General features: G+C 43.4%; 1 protein-coding gene across 2 annotated transcripts in view; it reads left to right on the top strand.

The window, feature by feature from the left end:
* LOC139416117 (focadhesin) overlaps positions 1 to 15,984 on the top strand; it is a 66,718-nt gene that overhangs the window by 6,835 nt on the left and 43,899 nt on the right. The window lies entirely within an intron of this gene.

Genomic DNA, 15,984 nt, shown 5'->3' with positions numbered 1-15,984 from the left:
TATCCTTAGTTATTTGTAAGTGTTTTCTATGTGCATTGTTTTATCAACTTTTAGCTGATCAAGTATTGAACACAGAACTAAAAATGTTACCAACAACGTTAAATTAGCTAACATACTTTTGGTCATGTAGTGTATGTGGACGGACACCTGCTCATCGAAGGTCTAATTTCAAAATCATGGGCATGAATATGGAGTTGCCCCCCCCCCCCCCCCTTGCTGCTATAATATCCTCCACTCTTCTGGAAAGGCTTTCCACTAGATGTTGGAACATTGTTGCGGGGACTTGCTTCCATTCAGCCTCAAGAGCATTACTGATGTAGGGCGATTAGGCCTGGCTCGCAGTCGGTGTTCCAATTAATCTCAAAGGTGTTCGATGAGGTTCCACACCGATCTCGACAAACCATTTCTGTATGGACCTCGCTTTATCCTCAGGGACATTGTCATGCTGAAACAGGAAAGTGCCTTTTCCAAACTGTTGCCACAAAGTTGCAAGCACAGAATCGTCTAGAATGTCATTGTATGCTGTAGCATTGAGATTTCCCTTCACTGAAACTAAGGGGCCTAGCCCGAACCACGAAAAACAGCCCCAGACCATTATTCCTCCTCCACCAAACCTTACAGTTGGCACTATGCATTGGGGCAGGTAACGTTCTCCTGGCATCCGCCTAACCCAGAAGCGTGAATCACCACTTCAGAGAACGCTTTTCCACGGCTCCAGAGTCCAACGGCGGCGAGCTTTACACCACTCCAGCCGACACTTGGCATTGCGCATGGTGATCTTAGGCTTGTGTGAAGCTGGTCGGCCATGAAAGTCCATGTCATGAAGCTCCTGGCGAACAGTTCTGGTGCTGACGTTGCTTCCAGAGGCAGTTAGAACTCGGTAGTGAGTCTTACAACTGAGGACAGACTTTCTTTTCACGCTTCAGCACTTGGCGGTCCCGTTCTTTGAGCTTGTGTGGCCTACCACTTCGTGGCTGAGCCATTGTTGCACCTAGATGTTTGCACTTCACAAATAACAGCAATTCCAGTTGACGGGGTGGCTCTAGCAGGGCAGAAATTTGATGAACTAACTTGCTGGAAAGGTGGCATCCTATGACGGTGCCACGTTGGAAGTCAGTGAGGCCATTCCATTCTTCAGTTAGGCTATTTTACTGCCAATGTTTGTCTATGAAGATGCATGGCTGTGTGCTCATTTTATACACTTGTCAGCAAAGGGTGTGGCTGAAATAGTTGAATCCACACATACTTTTGTATATACAGTGGGGCAAAAAAGTATTTAGTCAGCACCAATTGTGCAAGTTCTCCCACTTAAAAAGATGAGAGGCCTGTAATTTTCACCATAGATTAACTTCAACTATGACAGACAAAATTAGAAATAAAATCCAGAAAATCACATTGTAGGATTTTTTTATTAATTTATTTGCAAATTATGGTGGAAAATAAGTATTTGGTCAATAACAAAAGTTTATCTCAGTACTTTGTTATATACCCTTTGTTGGCAATGACAGAGGTCAAACGTTTTCTGCAAGTGGAGTGTGACTGTTTGAGGTTGTGGACAGGTGTCTTTTATACTGATAACAAGTTCAAACAGGTGCCATTAATACAGGTAACGTGTGGAGGACAGAGGAGCCTCTTAAAGAAGAAGTTACAGGTCTGTGAGAGCCAGATTTTTTTTTCTCATTTTGTCTGTCATAAGTGTACCTATGATGAAAATTACAGGCCTCTCATCTTTTTAAGTGGGAGAACTTGCACAATTGGTGGCCGACTAAATACTTTTTTGCCCCACTGTATATATATATATATTGTATTTGACTACTTCTCCAATCAACTAGCTCATTGTTTGGATTCAAGTACCAGTTCAGATCATCCTTGATCCTCATCTCTTTTTTATCTCATCTCCCATCTACTGGACCAAAGGCTGGACCAAAAGATACAGAAATGGAAGCAACTATCACTCACTACACCCAAGATTTTCTCAGAAATGTTTAACATATTAAAACAACCCTATGCAGGGAGCTGAGCAACAGCCTTAATTAAGCAAGACGGGATCTTGCGGAAACAATGCAGATGACGGGGCGGTAGGAGACTAATTAACAAACTTAAGTCTGTTGTACTGCTCGGATTACGAGTGCACACATCATGCACAACTGGGGCTTTTAAAGTCATGGTCCATAAACAACAAAGGTTTACTACTGAATGGTATCATCACTGATAGAGGTCTAGACATTCTCTTTCTCACTGAGACTTGGCATCAGCCCAATGAGTACATATCCCTCCACCAATTCCCTCCATCTGGCGACACCTACCTGGACTGTCCTCGCACATCCGGACAGGGTGGCGGATTGGCTGTAATCTGCAGGATTGACAGCACTGTGATTTTACTGCAGTACCAGCTGTCCTGTTTTGAATGAATGCCTTTCAAGATCAATGGCTCTGTATCAGTACTGTCTGCTTTAATTTGTTGGCCTCCCTAACTTTCCTGCTGAACTATCTGAGCTACTAACACCCCTGAGCCCATGCTATGCTAGAGCTTGGTGATTTCAACATGCATGTCGTCTCCCCTGACTGCTGTCTCTCTACCGGCCTGGCGGATGTCCAGGACAACTTTGGACACCAACAGCACGTGGACTTTGCCATCCACAAGAAAGGCCATAAACTGGACCTAGTCTCCACAGGCGTGGATCTCGCCAAATTGGAAGGAAATGTGTGAGGGCTGTCCGACCATAAACTTATCACCTTCACCCTAGCTATTCCTCTACTCATTCGGCCCAAGAAACGCTGCATTCAGTTTAGAAGTCTGAAAACTGTAAACACTGGCCAGCTTACTAAATAGATCTCTACCTGCCAGTTACTGACTCTGGCTTAATACAACACTGCCTTGGCCTCCATACTGGATGAAGTTGCTCCTTTGAAAACATTTTATGGTGTCTTTCTCCAAATCGCCTCCCTGGTACACTGAAGAGCTACGCTCTTTCAAAGCAACTGGCCCATTGTCTAGAACAACCGTATAAGAAAACTAGGCTAACTATACATGCGCAGATGTAAACTCAGCAAAAAAAAGAAATATCTTCACTGTCAACTGTGTTTATTTTCAGCAAACTTAATATTTGTGTATGAACATAACAAGATTCAACAACTGAGACAACCTGAACAAGTTCCACAGACGTGACTAACAGAAATGGAATAATGTGTCCCTGAACAAAGGGGGGGTCAAAATAAAAAAAACAGTCAGTATCTGGTGTGGCCACCAGCTGCATTAAGTACTACTGTGCATATCCTGGACTGCACCAGTTCCCAGACATTTCTGGGGGGAATGGCCCTAGCCCTCACTTTCCGATCCAACAGGTCCCAGATGTGCTCAATGGGATTGAGATCCGGGCTCTTCGCTGGCCATGGCAGAACACTGATATTCCTGTCTTGCAGGAAATTTCTCACAGAACGAGCAGTATGGCTGGTGGCATTGTCATGCTGGAGGGTCATGTCAGGATGAGCCTGCAGGAAGGGTACCACATGAGGGAGGAGGATTTCTTCCCTGTAACACACAGCGTTGAGATTGCCTGCAATGACAACAAGCTCAGTCCGATGATGCTGTGACACACCGCCCCAGACCATGACGGACCCTCCACCTCCAAATCGATCCCGCTCCAGAGTACAGGCCTCGGTGTAACGCTCATTCCTTCGACGATAAATGCGAATCTGACCATCACCCCTGGTGTGACAAAACCGCGACTTGTCAGTGAAGAGCACTTTTTGCCAGTCCTGCCTGGTTTGTGCCCATAGGTGACGTTGTTGCCGGTGATGTCTGGTGAGGACCTGCCTTACAACAGGCCTACAAGCCCTCAGTCCAGCCTCTCTCAGCCTATTGCGGACAGTCTGAGCACTGATGGAGGCATTGTGCGTTCCTGGTGTAACTCGGGCAGTTGTTGTTGCCATCCTGTATAAAGGTCGACCGAATATGATTTTTTAACGCCAATACCGATTATTGGAGGACCAAAAAAAGCAGTTTTTTAAAAATGTATTTGTAATAATGACAATTACAACAATACTGAATGAACACTTTATTCTTTAAGTGAAATACGGAACCGTTCCGTATTTTGTGTAAGGGGTGGCATCCATTAGTCTAAATATTCCTGTTCCATTGCACAACACCTTCAATGTTATGTCATAATTATGTAAAATTCTGGCAAATTAGGCGGCCCAAACTGTTGCATATACACTGACTCTGCGTGCAATGAACGCAAGAGAAGTGACACAATTTCACCTGGTTAATATTGCCTGCTAACCTGGATTTCTTTTAGCTAAATATGCAGGTTTAAAAATATATACTTCTGTGTATTGATTTTAAGAAAGGCATTGATGTTCATGGTTAGGTACACATTAGAGCAACGATACGCACCGCATCGATTATATGCAACGCAGGACACGCTAGATAAACTAGTAATATCATCAACCAGGTGTAGGTAACTAGTGGTTATGATTGATTGATTGATTGTTTTTTATATGATAAGTTTAATGCTAGCTAGCAACTTACCTTGGCTTACTGCATTCGCGTAACAGGCAGTCTCCTCGTGGAGTGCAATGAGAGGCAGGTGGTTAGAGCATTAGACCAGTTAACCGTAAGGTTGCAAGATTGAATCCCCCGAGCTGACAAGGTAAAAATCTGTCATTCTGCCCCTGAACGAGGCAGTTAACCCACCGTTCCTAGGCTGTCATTGAAAATAAGAATGTGTTCTTAACTGACTTGCCTAGTTAAATAAAGATTAAATAAAGATGTAAAAACATATATATTTTTTTCAAATCGGTGTCCAAAAATACCGATTTCCGATTGTTATGAAAACTTGAAATCGGCCCTAATTAATCGGCCATTCCGATTAATCGGTCGACCTCTAATCCTGTACCTGTCCTACAGGTGTGATGTTCGGACGTACCGATCCTGTGCAGGTGTTACACGTGGTCTGCCACTGCGAGGATGATCAGCTGTCCGTCCTGTCTCCCGGTTGCGTTGTCTTAGGAGTCTCACAGTACGGACATTGCAATTTATTATTTGGCTTTCTTTTGGTGTTTTCAGAGTCAGTAGGAAGGCCTCTTTAGTGTCCTATGTTTTCATAGCTGTGACCTTAATTGCCTACCGTCTGTAAGCTGTTAGTGTCTTAACGACCGTTCCACAGTTGCATGTTCATTAATTGTTTATGGTTCATTGAACAAGCATGGGAAACAGTGTTTAAACCCTTTACAATGAAGATCTGTGAAGTTATTTGGATTTTTACAAATTATCTTTGCAAGGCAGGGTTCTGAAAACGGGACGTTTCTTTTTTTTTTTGCTGAGTTTATGAGCAGCATCAGCAAGAATACCAACACACCATAAATGCAGCTCGTACATCCTACTATTCTCAACTGATCAGCAACAGCAGTAGTAAGTCCCAGGTGCTGTTCTCTACTGTGAGCAAGCTCCTCCAACTAGGGCTGTGGCGGTCATGAAATGTTGTCAGCAGGTGATTGTCAAGCAATTAACTGCCGGTCTCACGGTAATTGACCGTTAATTAACATAAACATAATTAGCATCCCCTGGCTTCCACTCATAGACTACAAGCCACTGATGCAGACCTTTGGAACATCTACATTTTAAAACATCTAATAAATCCATTTAATATAGCCTACACGATTATTTGTTTTTAGACTACATTTGCTTCATATCACCTTTCTTTGGGTCTATTTCAGAAGAACAGAATAGCATACTATGTGTTGTCCTTATGTTAGGCCATTGTCTGGCTATGGCTGTGGGCTACACTTGTTCATTTAGCAGGCCAGATTTGCTTAGAATTCCTTGGCATTATTTTATATTATTTCATAGTATGAAGAATACAATTTGAACATACCTGAACAAAATAGAAAGGATATTTTCTCAATGATTTGAGGGAGTGTGCACATGCGTCTATTCTGTGTTGAGCAGTTAACAAAGAAACAGGTACTCCTATTTGCTTCATTTATAGTTATTTACGCAACTGTAGTTGTGATACAAATGTTAGGTTATGTGTTTTGATTTTGAATACGTTCGGCTGCATGATGCGATGATTTGAAAGAAAGTTGCATGAAAAGCATGTGCTCTGCTTTGTTTTTTTGCGCAGGCTGCACACACTTCATCAGTCTCTCATCAATTTGACAAGCACTTGATAAAGCCTCGAATTTCCCGGCGGCATCTCCTTTGTGTAACCGTAATGCCCCCTAAACAAATCCATGCCTTTCCGGCCAGTGGCCGTTGTGTCCTTGGGCTGAATATAATCATTATTTATCCCGGCTGCGTGCTCCGAAGCACCTCTCATTCACATGTCTCTCTCAGATATCTCAATTCTTATCAGAATTGACACATCGGGGACGCAACAGCGCGTGTCCTTATCGAATTCCGAGGTGCAAATTGAAGATATTGGAAGAACTGTCTCCACATTTACTTTTTGTCAGCCAACAAGATGAGTAGGCCTAACAAACAGCAAAAGCACTAGCCTATGTCAATCTACTATCCGCCATAGTGCAAAAGTTGGCCTATTCTGTGTGAGAAATAAATATTCCAAACATAGTCTGAGACAGATGTAGGATGCGATGGATCCCAAATTAATACAATCACTAGCTTAATTATTTATTTTTTTAAACAGTGAAGCTGATGCAACAGATGAGAACATTTAGCTTAAAATGTAGATGAACTATTTGGCTTTCTTCAGTATTATAAGCGAAGCAATGCGCACACGGCAGTAGGCTGTAAGTACGAATGTTCCGAAATGCAATCAATTAGCGGGAAAACACCATTCTCAAAAGTGACCACGAATCTGATTATGCATGCATTTTTATGGTGAAAATGGTCTTCCCCGAACTTGAAACTCACACAATGTGTGTGTGTGTGCCAGTTAGGCTCTACACTCATTGTAAAGCAAATGAATGTGCTTCATTTTAAGAAGTCATTTGGCTACTATACACATCTGGGATAAGCTACATGTGCAACTATAGTTTGAAAAAGTCTGGGGGAAAAAAGGCATGCACTGTTTCTTGCATTACTGCATTCAAGCTGGTGATAGGATATTCACAAGTGATAGGGTAATATTGTCACCCATCAGACGATTCTTGATTTGATGTTGTCTTTACATATACTAAATAATATATGTGTGAATTTGTTTTTGATTTAGAATGGACCATCGTCACACTCCTGTCTCAAAACATGGTCAGGGGAAAACATACATGTCATCTATGCACTTAAATAGTGAATGGATGACGCTTTTCCCGTGGTTCCTTTCATGCCAGCCAGGTAGGCTACACTCCTGTTGTACAGAGAAGCAAAGTGCTTAATATTAGGAAAGTTGAGAAAAAAGTATAGTAGGCCTAGCCTATAGAAAGCTGTTGGTATCCTCCTTTTTTTAAATAGAGGCCATCAAACCTATATTTTTTAATTGCATAGTCTATAGAAATGTTGCGTAACATGAGCTACTGGGTTCTCATGAAGTATTTGATTACATTTTTGAGTGATTAAAGGGACAATGGAGTGCTGAGTACCAGGTGGTTAGCAAGTTTGGTAGGCTACTAATGACCAGCAGCAGCATCAGAGCTTGGAGAAGCCTATTTGCCGAGACTACACAGTCACGTAGAAATTGACTCGTGACCGCCGATGTGGCGGTAATACGGTCACCATAACAACCCTACCTCCAACCTGTGAATAATTGTGCTACCTCAGCCTTCCCAGAACGGTGCAATCAATACCTGTGATTCTTCCAAAGCAAACTTTAAAACATGAATTGCATCTTCTTGACCTCCCAAGCCTCTTTAGTTGAGCTACCAAGTCCTATGCTCCCTGAGTCAAGGTTCTCCACCTTCACCACAGTCACTGCAGCTGATGCAACCAAGCTGGTTAGGACAAAGAGGCCCACCACTTGCTTAGACCTTATCACCACCTCCCTTGTCAAGACCTGCTTACCTGCTCTGGAGCCTTCACAGAAATGATCAAGTCAAGTCCCTCATCACTGAGGGACTTGACTTGACCAGTCCCTCATCACTGGGTGTGTCCCTCATTCAGCTCAAACTGTCCGCAGTCACACCAATACTTAAAAAGCCTGGATCTGACCATGACAACTTCCAGAACTAAAGGCCTATTTCCAACCTGCCACTCCAGAGTAAGCTCCTCAAACGTGCTGTTTGTAGCCAACTCCAAAGCCATCTGGCCACCTACTTGAGCCCTTCCAGTTGGGTTTCAGAGCTAGACACAGTACTGAGACTGCCCTGGTAAGGGTCACTAATGACCTCATGAATGCTGACTCGGGTTGCCAGCATCCTCTGACTGCTGGACCTCAGTGCAGCATTCAATACGCTCAGCCATGCCATCCTGCTAGACTGCATGGAGAAGGGCCTGTCAGACACGGTCTTATACTGGTTCAGGTCCTATCTCACTGATCACCACTAGTTTGTAGCCATCAGTCCTAGTAAGTCAGACAGAGTTGTGCTCCAACATGGGTCCGTACTGGGGCCACTACGGTTTTGTATCCACATTGGGAACATCTTCAGGAAACACGAACTGGGCTTTCACTTTTATACTGACAACACACAGCTGTATGTCTCCACAAACACTGCCAATGGCACTGCACTCCTGGTCAGCTGCCTGCAGGACATCAAAACATGGATGCAGTTGAGTTTCCTGCAGTTAAATTGCAACTAGACAGAGGTCTTCCTGATTGGCACTATCATTACCAACATCAGCAGCTACAGCCTCAATATTGATGATGTCAAGGTCCTCCCCTCCAGTCAGGTTCGCAACCTGGGTGTGATATTTGACAGTCAGCTCTCGTTTGAGGCGCACATCAAGAGTTTGACCAATGTCAAATTTTCCCATGTAACTCCCTTTTTGTTGGCGCATCTGCCAAGTGCCTTAATAGGCTACAATATGTCTCCAACGGGTCCTCACGTGCTCACCCACACCTCCCCCGCAAGCACATTACTCCAGTGCTGTTCAACCTCCACTGGCTCCCCATATGCTCACGCATCGACGACAAAATCCTGGTTCACACCAACCAAGATATCCACAACTCTGGACCCAAGTACCTGTCTGACCTCATTCTACCCTCCTGCCCCACACGCACACGTCGCTTCTCCAGTTCTGTTTCCCTTCAGCCCCGCAGCAGACTTAATAACTACGGGTGACAGGGCTCTCAGTTGCGCGGCTTCAAGGCTGTGGAACTCACTTCCCGACACTATTAGGGCTGCAGAGTCTCTGGCCCCCATTAAGGCACAGCTCAAGACTGTGCTGTTCAGAAAAGCCTTCAAGGACCTCTGCTATTTCTGTTCTCATGTCCTCCGGATCTGGCGACAGCTGTATATAGCTTTGATTTGTCTTCTGTGTTTTGGATTGTTGCTGTTGTTATTATTTTGTGTGCCTTGGGTTGAGAAAAGCGCTTTACAAATTAAATGAATAATAATAATGCTTATCATAACATAAGATTTTTCTGCAGTGGTAGTGATACCATTCTGTTGTAATAACAGCTGTGGATAGTCATGATAGCGTTGTTCGATTGACTTCTGTCGTAATAATAACATGTGGTGGTCATAATAGCATCTAAAGTAGTCAAAATGACATGTCATACCTTGTAGTAGTCATAATAAAACCTGTCATAACATCTCGCCCTGTCAGAATAACATCTGTAATAGTCATAATAGCGCGATGTCATAACATCTGTAGTAGTTATGTTTTTTTCTTTTGTTACGATAACATTGTCATAACAGCATCTGTAGTAGTAATAATAACATTGTGATAACTTTTGTTGTAGTCCGACTAGCATTATGTCATAATTGCATCTGTAGTAGTAATATCTTGAGTTACTCCGCTGTAAGGTCATGGACTACTATAATGTCATTGTAATATCTTAGTCGTTATTTAGTTGTGGAAATACTTCATTGATATCATCATAGTAATCTAAGATCCTAATGAAGTCATGAAAATGCTACAGATGTAGTACATTGGTAGCCTAAAGTCTTATTGGGTTTTCATGGAAATGCTACAGTGAGGTCATAATAGTACTTTTTCTGAGTAGTAATAGTCCCAGTCGGTGTTAGAACGCCTGTGGGGAAAACAACCTGTGGTTACCTAGGTTACCCCATTGGCTCACAGTAGAAACTTGACCCTTTTCAAATGCAATTATTGTTGTCTCCTTGTTTTAGTCAATTACAAAACGACATTTAAGAAAAGTACATCATGTATAAAGGTTCCTTTTCAACATTGCCTGCTCCAGAGAGTTCATGCTACTTAGAAAAACACTATATTGTAGGGCTTCCCTCATTCCCCTTTTCATGAAGGTGCTAGCAGCCACATGAGTGAGTGCAAGCTAGCTAGCTACCGACAGGAACATTTAAGCTAGCCAAAACCAACGACACAGACTATACAGTTACAAGTAGTGAGTGGAGTTACACATGGGCTAGACTAAACAAGTTAAATGTCTTACCTGTGATGAAATGTTTTCCACACACATAGCTAGGTGTAGCCTACTTGGACAAAGTCCCCACATTTCCCTCTCCCCCACACCGAATAGCCTGAAGCCTCTTCTCACAGGATTTTTGACCTGGTTACATGTACATTGAACAACACAGCAGCTTTTTGGGATGTTTTTTTCTCTCATTCTGTATAACCCCAAAAATATTTTACCATGGGGGTGAATGGGAAAGAATGGTTGTTTCCCCCAAGTTGTGGTCGAGGGGAATTTCTTATTACGTGAATATCAACTCGGAGTATGTCTTAGGCTTTTGTACAGCAGTAGAAATGCTGTGATGATATCATAGTAATACGGGAGGACTTTGCCTTCTACTGCAATTATGGGGCTGTAGATCATGACTCGGCGTTCCAAATGCCACCCTATTCCTTAGTGCACCACTTTTAACCAGGGCTGGTCAAAAGTAGTGCACTATAGGGTTTAATTTGGGAAGCATAGAATTATTTCCCTGTGGAGAAATGCTAGGAAGTTAGTATACCGACCCCTTCCATAGGATTGTCCTCTGGCTGAGCCATCCTGCTGATAATGATTAATATCTCATTTGGGTAACATCAACCCATGCCAATGGGCTGTTAAGGCCCAGCTCTGATTTAATTTCATAGTGGATTGATGAATCATGTATCATGACACCTCAGCAGTCACCTAAGGTGTCAGGAACGCGTCAAAGTACAAAAGGGCCAATATCTACTGCCACTAGATGCTTCAATACTGATCTGAGCAGCCGTATAGTAGGCTGCACCTTGAGCCAGCTAGCCAGCACACAACTCTCCAAGATGGACATGGCTATTCCGGTTTTGAGAATGAATGGGTGTCAACCACCAAGGGCAGGGGAATCCTTCTGGGGACAAGTCAATACAGTCCCTTGTAGCTCAGCTGGTAGAGCATGGTGCTTGCGATACCAGGGTTGTGGGTTCGCTTCCCATGGGGGACCAGTATGTAGTAAAGTATGAATATGTATGCACTCACTACTCTAAGTTTCTCTAAATAACAGTGTCTGCTAGATGGCAAAAATGTAATTGTAAAATGTACACAACTCTTAGCTACTGTATATCCAGGGCAGAAATGGATGCTTTTCTCAAAGCCTATAGAGAGACTCCTCCCCCTCCCCTGTCCTCGTTTTCCCTACCCCAGTCTTTGATGTGGACCTCTGCCAAGATCCTGGGGCCCCCCGAAATCAGTTACAGAGTGGTGGGTAAAAAGACACAGATGCAAGCTAGGCCTATCTTTTCTCTCTTTCTTTCTCCATCCCTGTTGTTTTCTCTCACCATATGTGTATCTCTTTTTCTATACCTCCCCCTTTCTCTATATTTCCCTCCATTTTATTGTTACCTTTTCCCCCCTCTTTACGTCTCTTCTCCGTCTCACTCCCTATCATTCCCTGGTGAGAAGATGAATGTGCCTGGGGCAGCAGGGTGGAGCCGCCGAGCCGACAGCCTCGCTCCGCCATTGGTGGATGCGCCTGGCTTTGCTGGGCGATTGTAAATGCTGCGGGATTAATGAAGAATGCCCACGAGGTGCCCATTGTTGACCGTCTGCCCGCCGCTGCCCCGCTCAATCTTCCACAGAGACACTAAGCCACTTAACCACCCAGCGGGACCAGAAGGAGGGGGTGTTCAGGAGGTCCGGTGCGAAAACGAGCGCCATTCTCCCAGGATCACGTCCTGTATCTGTCTTGTCTGTTCCCACAACCGTGCCGGTCCCACCCATCCAGACAGGCAGACGATTTCCGATTCCGACTTGGTGTGGCACTAAAGCTTGTATACATTTCTCCCGGTGAGGCCCTGTCGTGTCTCCCTCACCCCAACCCCCACCTCCTTTTGTGTGATCTGAGTTCATCTGGGAGTCAGCGTAACCTGCACACATTGCCAGACTGGTGGGTTCTTAAAAGGACAGTTCAAAGTTAATTGGGCAGTTAAAGTTAGAGTCCTTAATTATAACAGTAACAAAGTGTTCTACCCATCCCTGTTTTGTAAAAAAAAAAACTAAGAGATGGAGCTGGAGAAATGTAACTGCTCTAAATTCATAGACAAAGCTATGGATGCAAGGACTGACCATCCATTATATCAACATTATAGTTTGAACCATGTTTTGAGGCTATACAGTGTTTGTTTACAAACTTTGGAGTAAAACAAAAGTATATTTTGGGTTCTGATAGGATACAACAGTTGAACTAAACTCATAAGACAAGTATATTTTACGCTACTGCTACTCTCTGTTCATCATATATGCATAGTCACTTTAACCATATCTACATGTACATACTACCTCAATCAGCCCGACTAACCGGTGTCGGTATGTAGCCTCACTACTGTATGTAGCCTCGCTACTGTTATTTTTCACTATTTCTTTACTTACCTATTGTTCACCTAATACCTTTTTTGCACTGTTGGTTAGAGCCTGTAAGTAAGCAGACCTGTTGTATTATTATATATTATTATTATTATTATGCGCACGTGATAAACTTTGATTTGATTTTATGTATTTAAATAAATAAATATCATTCATTTCTACGTTTTTTTTTAAATACATAAAATGCTGTATTTAAGAATTCTAGCTGTAAAGGGACACTTTTAAAATTAGTCTGACAATTTCAGACCTCAACTCGGGTGTCAAACTCATTCCACGGAGGGCCGAGTGTCTGCGGGTTTTTGGACATAGACAACCTGGTCAGGGGAGTTCCTTACTAATTAATGACTTTATTAACCTATCAAGTACAAGGGTGGAGTGAAAACCCGCAGACACTCTGCCCTCTGTTGGAAAAGTTTGACACGTGTCCTAACTGGTCTAATGGGGGAGGTGTGTTCATGTTGCACGCCATCTGTTATGTGGGCTAGATCCAGCTGTTTGCCTCAATCACAAATGAATGGAAAAGATAAACACTATCTAATTTCCAAATATTTTCCATTCATTATAACTTCAGCCATATAGCCTGGTATAGTGTATCTACACAACCAATGGTGTGGGATGTGGACTTCAGACCACTTTTAAAATCTGAAGACGACAAACTTTGATTTTAAAGCCCCGCTACCCTCCAACCCAGCGCCCTTTATTCTGCCACTGCCAATGAACTTGCAGTTCAACAATGGCAAGGTAGCAAGGTCAGTCTTGTCAGCTTCCTGCTCCCTCCATTGTCTGGCTGTGAAAGCAGGTAATGGTGGGTCTGTCTGGCCTGTCTGGAGAGAAAGAAGGCCTGATGGATAGGCCGCATTGAACTGGAGGTTGAGACGAACCACGGGGAACCTGAGGAGAGGGATAGAGAGATAGTCAGACAGATTACGCCATGGGATGTGGAGGGAAGGGGGATGCTTTGTTCCGCAAGAGACTATGGCAGGCAAGCTGGTCAGTCACACGAGAGAGAGAAAGGGGGAGGGAGGGAGGGAGGGAGAGCGAGAGACGTCCTTCCTCCGGTGTTGGAGGCACTCAGTGGCGCATGCAATGATTGACGTGGGGCAGTGGTCACAATCACGCCTGTCTGTCTGCAGGCAATGTCCCCCTGCCACAAGTGTGTTGTTTTAACCTGGGCCTTTGTCTTGTTCAAAGGCCATGTCCAATCTCTCTTGAAATGTAGACTTCAGGTTGGTTTACTCATTCAGATTCTGAAGAGTGGGATGTTATATCCTCGTTATTGTAATCCATGAATCACTTTTCATAAAAGAGCCTTTGCCCTCTTCAGCTCCACCGGTGTTCAGAGTTTTCCCACTTTTCTTTAACCACTAAGCCAGTCAACCATTTCCCACTTACAACTACACTGCCAGAATCTGGACTGGAGCTCCTTTTCTGACCTAATTGAACGTCATTGTGGATTGTTGGGACCAGGAGCACCACAGCCCCTCTGTTCGCCAGTCGGCCAGTGGCCAGTTCTTAGGCTGGGCACGGTCTGCCTGACGCCAGCTATGTCCCAGCCCCCAGGTGGCAGGGGGAAGACTGGGATAAGGGGCGAGGGCAGGCATTAGCCTCGTTAAAGGCTTCTTTGGCTTTGGTAGTCGTCCTCGTAATGTTTTTGTGCCCCCTCTCTTTTGTTGTCCAGTCTGACAGTAGTTAAGGTAAGATCCTGTTACAATGACAGCCAGGCCATTTAAAGGCATTGCCAGGGACTTTGCTGGGTTGAGAGGTTTCCTATGTGAGCTACTTTCTTGTCGGCCTGAGCTCCATTAGCCTTTGCTTGAGGCATAGGACTTGCCTACATCAACCTTTCTGAAGCTTGGTGGTCAGAAGTGTATCCATTGTCCTGGAGGAATCTATGTATACTTTGGGCAGATCAGAAGAAGAACTCGTCTGCCAAGTTACACAGAGCTTTGTAGACCGAAGAAATTTGAAAGCCTCTGGTTATGCTCATTTTTAAGCCTCAGCATGACAAAAAATATCTGTTTAAGATGGACTAAAAAGTAATAGCCCTATATTAAGACTATTTGGCTTGTTTCCAACTAAGACAGATTCTTAGCTAATTATTACATCTAAATGTGACTTTATATTGTTTGATGGGTAGGTCACATCTCGGTGAAACAATTTTGTGACAAAAGATTAAGCTTCTGACTGATATCTGACCTAATTCAGAGTCCTGTGGTCATTTTAGGATGTTAGTTGTGTTTATGCAGCAGTCCAATTCAGGTCTTTTGGCAATTATTTGCATATCTCATACCTATCTAAACTGTGTAAAATGTGTAAACATTTACAACAACAAAAAAACACATGGAATCTGATCTTTTGACTTCCAATATATACCACTTCCATATGTGGATCTCAATTCTGATACAAACCCTCTGTCAGGGAACTCATATCAGATTTTTTTTTGCTCTGATGTGTTTCTTATTGCGCACAACCTGCCTTTACCATGACAACCACCAACTTTTTAAGGAACAGGGATGGGAAATGAGCATTGCATCTGCGTGCTACTTCAAATGCTACATCAGTGTGAATGCGCAAATCTGATATGGGTCACATGTAAAACTGTGTGTGGAGGGTCAGAAAGAGATATCGGATATAGAAAGAAAATCTGATTTAGGGTGGCTGTGTAAACAGCCTTTGACCTCAACATTAAGTTATTCAGAAGAACATTTGCCTGAGAAACTCTTAGTCGATGAGGCCCAGATGCATCAGTCAGTCTCACCCCTCTTCAAGGCCAGGCTTCTGCTAGACTCACACTCATTCAGGGAAAGACTATGAGCACAACGAACTGGCCATAATATCTGCACTATTACCCACTGACCTGTAATATAATGAAATATCTAAATAAGGGAACAGAATACATTAAACCAAATATCCAAATGTCTTTTTTCCTGTTTTTTATATATTCATGCGTATGTGTTGCATTAGCTTTCAAACTAAACTAAACTCCAGTACTTTTCACCTGGACTTGAAACCGGAAACCTTGATTGCTTTGCGTTGGCCTTGTCAGCTAAATGAGATGAAGGAAGACAGATAAACAAATGGGATAATTGATTATGAATGATTGTTTATTTAACTGTCTTTGCTG

This window comes from Oncorhynchus clarkii, chromosome 9 (assembly GCF_045791955.1).
Source record: "Oncorhynchus clarkii lewisi isolate Uvic-CL-2024 chromosome 9, UVic_Ocla_1.0, whole genome shotgun sequence".
Lineage (NCBI taxonomy): Eukaryota > Metazoa > Chordata > Actinopteri > Salmoniformes > Salmonidae > Oncorhynchus > Oncorhynchus clarkii.
Note: the sequence above shows the minus strand (reverse complement) of the source record. Positions and strands in the feature narration are given on the sequence as shown.